Consider the following 6,000-nt stretch of genomic DNA (forward strand, 5'->3'; position numbering starts at 1 on the left):
GTGCTGTGTGTATAGTGACATACTCCTACATGTTCACTTGCATGTACAACTAATGTGTGGGTGGTGCATGTTGGCACATTGGGGTGTTAGCATCCAACATGCAACAGACATATGTGTGAAAGTCAAGGAGGGATATGTGTGCCATGGTTGATGTTGAGAATGGCAATTGTCTTATTCTAAACAGTGTTGGCACTTTGAGCTGTGTTCAGCTGATGATGCGAGGGCTTGCCCTGTGATGTGATGTACTCACTGTGGTGTGTGCAGTTGGTGCAGGTGACTGATGTCGTTCTGTTACTTCCTATTCCTATTCCTATGTATCCAGATACATCCACGGCCACAGGAGGGGACAGCTCCACGGACCAGGAGGAGCCACAGAGCCTTACAGGGACAGAAGGAGAGGAGTCAGGTGGACCCAGTGGCAAGGAGGGTGAATTGAGCCACACAGAGAAGTCGTCAGCACCATCCCCCCTAGCTGAAGGCCACAGCAGCTCTGAGGATGACTCCCCTGTGGAGGCGGGTGTCAGCAGCCCCCAAACCCCAGCTAGTGAGGCTGTCTCCGCCATCGCCACCACCACCACCACCCCCCTCCCATTGGCTCCGATCCCAGAGGTCCCTGTGGGCTCCTGTGTTCGTGAGCATGTCTCCTTTGTGCCAGGCACCGCACTCCCTGCCCCTGTGTCCCCTGCTGCCCTGAGTGAGGAGTAGGTGGACTTACTTAGACAGATCCATGTAGGGCAGATGTCGATGCTGAAGGTCCTCCATGCACACACAGGTCTGTTGCCACAACTGGTGTCATTCATGGGGGGCATTTCCTTGGGCATGTCTGCCCTACAGAGGACCAATTAGTCCATGGTCTCCTCCCAGATGGTAGCAGTGTCCCTCCTCAAACAGTCCCGCACTCCTCCTACCACTGCAGCACCCACGATTCCTAGCAGCCTACCTGGCCCAAGCACACAAACACCCAAACCAAGGTATAGACGTGCACACAAGCAAGCGTAGGGGACTGATACCACACTCACAGGGGCTGGTTTGCAGACACACACACAGTCATCCACAACCACTCCGCAGTCCTCCGAGACCTCTCCCTCCCAGCCCCCTTCCCTTGCATCACCTCCAACTCCATCTCCCCAGAAGCTCTTCCTCTGTGACCTTGGCTTCTTCCCCACCAAGCCAGCAGATCCTGATAACAAGGGGAAGAGGAAGTCCCCACACACAGAGGGGAGTGCCCCTCACACCCGGACACCCTCCCCCAGGCGCAGTCAGACAGAGACCCCCACCCGCAAGTCCCCCCGGCGCGAGAAGAGCAAGACCCCACCTGCCACCACGCAGCTCCACAGCAAAGTCTCCATCCTCCATCCCCCTGGCCACCACTCCAGAGGTTCCCCCGCCACTCCCTGCCCCAGGTTCCCCCACCCACCTATACACCATCACCAAAATGCTAAGGCCATCCCCATAGCACTTGTTCCTCTACACCTGGTCAGACGGTTGGTGCCACTGATGTGGGGACCGTGTCCCCCCTGCCCTGCTGACCTCACCTGCCCCCCATTCCGATCCTATTGATGTAGGCACTGTATTGGAGTCCACGACCACCCCGTCTGACTTAGGCACTGCAGTGGTGACCCAATCCACTCCATCTGACCTGCCCACTGGAGTTGTGCTGGCACCCACCCCATCTGACTTGTGCCCCACAGTTGTGACAGCACCCACCACTTCAGTCAGCTCCAATGCAGTTGCAAGTGTCTCGCCTGCATCCACCACCTCTTCACTGCCTCCTTCTGCTGCGCCCTGATCCTGTCCATGTGGTGCCTGGCCTGCCCCCATGTATACCCCTCCGAGGGGATGACCCCAGTCCTTAGCAGTGCAGGCAAGCAAGGTGTGACAGTTGTCACTCTACTTCACTCCTTGGAATTTGGGCATGGACTGACCATTGGCCTTTGGTTTGATCAGACGTTTAACTTTTAATATGCAGAATAAAGCTTTTTTATTTATCCCTGTGAACTAGATTTAGCTGTACATTATGTTGATGATGTTTAACAGGCCCTTGCACCTGTGATGCTTGGTTTCCAATGTTGAATACTGATGTGTTGCTGTGAGGTACTCCCTGTGGTCCATGAGATATGTATCCTATTCTGGTGGGTATCCATGTCATCCTTTGCAGCTACATGGATGGGTCAGGATCAACTATTTGTGGACATCTCTGTGAACATTTCATTTGCATGGTCACATCATATGATGTGCTTCCCATTGTCCAATTTGTCACTTCCACAGACTTTGTGCTCATCAACACTGGACCTACAGGTGTGGGCATCATTGGTATAGGAGTAACTGGGTGCTCTGTGCAACTTGCTAGACATATGTTTTGGGGATGTGCAGATGACTTAGGGGAGACTCACGTACCCAGGCTGTTGTGCCCAGAGCCTTCATTATGTGGTAACTGATGGCTGACTGACCAAGTGTTCTTCAGACATGAGTGAGACGTGCGGTGAATATGTTTGGCCCCCTGGGTTGGGTCCCCTCAAGTAAGTGTGCTGTCCAGTGACATTGCCTGGGCCCATTGTGTGTGTTGTATGAGCATGTGTGTGTGTCCACATCCCTGTTCATACACAGTGTTCCCTTGAAATGTTCCTCTTGTTTATGCTTGCTGAGTGGTATTGGGTTCATCCCACTACTTTTCCAATGTGCTACCATATGTGTGGGTGCAAGACACACTACTGTTAATTGGTGTATCATCATTGGGATTTGTCAGTTCTGAGTGGTGATGATGTTGTCAGACACAGATGGGACACAGTCAGGGTTCCCCAAGGCACCTGTTTATTTGCTAAATCATGTAGTTGTCCCTATGTGGTACCTTTCAGTGAGTGAGACATTTGTATGTGTGTGTGACTGCTCCCACTTGTCGGGTTCATGGCTGCGATGCTGGCAGGTGTCAGCATGTGTGACTTGTGGTTCTCCTTGGCTTCTGCATTGTCCTGGGACTGTGGCAGGGATTCTGAAGGTTACGTGAGCTTTGAGGTCATGGCCATGTACCGCATACTGTGCAGTATGTCTGTCATTCCCCAGGGTTGTCAACTGTCCTTGTGTGATGTGTATGTGCACCTTAGTTCCTCCCAACATTCCTGTGTTTGTCATGGGTGCATGTGCAATGTCACCTGTCCATGTGGGCTTCACAGATACACATTGTTGCAGTTCAGGGTGTGTGGTGTTGAGGGTGGACTGATGTAAATGTTTGCATGGATGGTCCCCTAGCTCCCATTTGTCCATTGATGGGGGGCCATGCTGAGTGATTTGTGTGTGTGTTTGTGTGATGTACGTTTGTGGCACAGGACACATGTCTGGGATTCCCAGTTTGTCCCTTTGTCATCACAGTGGAGGTGTCATGCATGCTTGTGTCACCCCAATTTCTGGTCCCTGGGGGTAGTGCTGTTGTGTGTCAGTCTCTTGCTGTTGTGTGTCAGTCTCTTGCTGTGTTAGTTGGTGTTCATTCCAGCTTGTGTCACATGTGTCTGTTGTGCTCCCTCTCATCTCCCAATGCCTGATTGCCCACTGAGGGTGTCCCAATGATGGTTTACTTATGTATGGCACTGTGTCCACATCTGTGTCACTGTGGTTCAGCCCCCCTCATGTGTTGTATAGTTGCCTGGAGATACTGTGACACACACACATGCTGTGTCAGATGTGCAGTGTGAGTTTGCCTTTTTGGGTTTGTGCATCTGCACCAGTGCATTGGTATTGCTGTTATGGGCCTTTGTCTGGATGCTGTTTCTGTGATTTTCCCTGCTGTCCCTGTGAGTCATATCACATCATTGTGCACATTCATCCTGGTTGTTAGGTGCCATTGCTGGCATGGAATGTGATTTTGTGAGCTGACAACTACAGTCTACACATGTTGTTTTGATTAGTGTGTCTATTTTCGAGATGTGTGCATGCTTGGTGATGGTCACTTCTGCTCTAGTGTCATTGTACACTGTATTCATTGTCAGCCCCCATGTGTGGTGCTTGTCTGCACATGGCCGAGAGTGTGTTATGTTTTCACAGCGCTGTTAGCCTGTAACGCCCTGAACGTCTCAGGATCGTTTAACAGACACGACAATGAGGACGCAACCACTTGTGACGGGTTAGTTCTTTTAATGAAGGCAAATAAAATACAAAGAACAAACAAAAGTTATAGTCACTGGAATCCTCCAGGCTAAGTACGTTACCAGCCCACAGCACGGATGGTCCTAACCGTCCTCTGCATATACGCCGATCCCGGCGTATGCCAACAGAGGGCAGAAATGAAATGGCCGACAATGCCAATCGGTAGGCTGTGAGGGGCACGAAGAGTGTTGGGGAGAATCGAGGAGTCAGGGAAACACCCAGCCGGGGTCTCTACCTGAAGGGAGCAGCCGCTCAACCTCTTCCTCAGACTGCACCGGGACGCGGAGTCACCTCCTGGTGATGCGTCACCGATACCCCAATCACAAGCAAGAAGACTGAACCGAGAGCAGCCGCTCGATCGATCCTGTGGACTTCCGAGTCTGTAACGCGGCAAACACCTCCTGGTGTGCGTTACAGCTGGCAGTCCCTGTGTCTCTGGTCGGGCTGGGAGTTACGACTCCAACCAGCACAAGCGCCACTGCGCTTGGACTCAGCCGAGTCAAAAAGCGAAGCTCAATGGTTGACCGGTAGAGCTTCCGGGTCCTTCACAGGTGACGATGGGGCAAGACACGGCCCAGGGAGTAACGACTCGACCTACCTCCGTTCTTGCCTTACTGGAGCACCACTCCGGAACACTGCTCTTCACGAAGCAGGTACGTCGGTGTAAACACAATATCCGACAGCCTTGTACCTCCCGGTTCCTCCCTTTATAGGGCGTGTTTTCCTTGAGTTATGTAACAGCTCTCCTGTTTACATAAGGGCGTGTTTCCCTTGAGTTATGTAACAGCTCTCCTGTTTACATAAGGGCGTGTTTCCCTTGAGTTATGTAACAGCTCTCCTGTTTACATAAGGGCGTGTTTCCCTTGAGTTATGTAACAGCTCTCCTGTTTACATAAGGGCGTGTTTCCCTTGTATGACAGGAATTCTTGACATAGCCTCACCACATCTCTGTGGGAATGGGACACAACCACTAGTTTGCCCCAGAAGTGTTTAATGTGTTGGGAGCAGGGATCATACATGCTGTTTGTTATTTGCAGCTTTGACCATGATGACATTTACCTTTTGGTCACTGTGATGAGGGGGGGTTTAGTCCCCATCACCACAATGCTCAACATCTGCTGCATTTTGGAAGCCCCCACTTAACTTCTGTTCTCCACAGTGAGGGGGTGTTCTTTTTACATTGCCACAGTGCTATCGTGATGCTTGCCTTGTGTATGTCACACTCATGTGTTGGGCACACATGTGCTGTTAGTTACATTGTATGTTCAGTCACAATCACTGTTGTGGGAATTTGTCACAGACTACACACTTTTGTCATGCTGTTAGGGGGGATGTATTTTGCTGACATACCTGATGTTGGAGTATGCTGGATGTGTGACGCATCACCCATCCTATGGCTGGGGTGGCAGGGGTGATGGGCAACATACGCCCTATGGGTGGGAGTGGCAGTAGTGATGGGCAACAGGGCCCCTATGGGTGTGGGTGGCAGTAGTGATGGGCAACAGGTCCCCTATTGGTGTGGGTAGCAGTAGTGATGGGCAACATAGTCCCTATGGGTAGGGTGGCAGTAGTGATGGGCAACAGGTCCCCTATGGGTGGGGGTGGCAGTAGTGATAGGCAACAGGTCCCCTATGGGTGTGGGTAACAGTAGTGATGGGCAACATAAGCCCTATGGGTGGGGGTGGCAGTAGTGGTGGGCAACAGGTCCCCTATGGGTGGGGGTGGCAGTAGTGATGGGCAACAGGTCCCCTATGGGTGTGGGTGGCAGTAGTGATGGGCAACATAAGCCCTATAGGTGGGGGTGGCAGTTGTGATGGGCAACAGGTCCCCTATGGGTGGAAGTGGCAGTAGTGATGGACAATA

The sequence above is a fragment of the Triturus cristatus genome, chromosome 2_2 (assembly GCF_964204655.1).
Source record: "Triturus cristatus chromosome 2_2, aTriCri1.1, whole genome shotgun sequence".
Classification (NCBI taxonomy): Eukaryota; Metazoa; Chordata; class Amphibia; order Caudata; family Salamandridae; genus Triturus; species Triturus cristatus.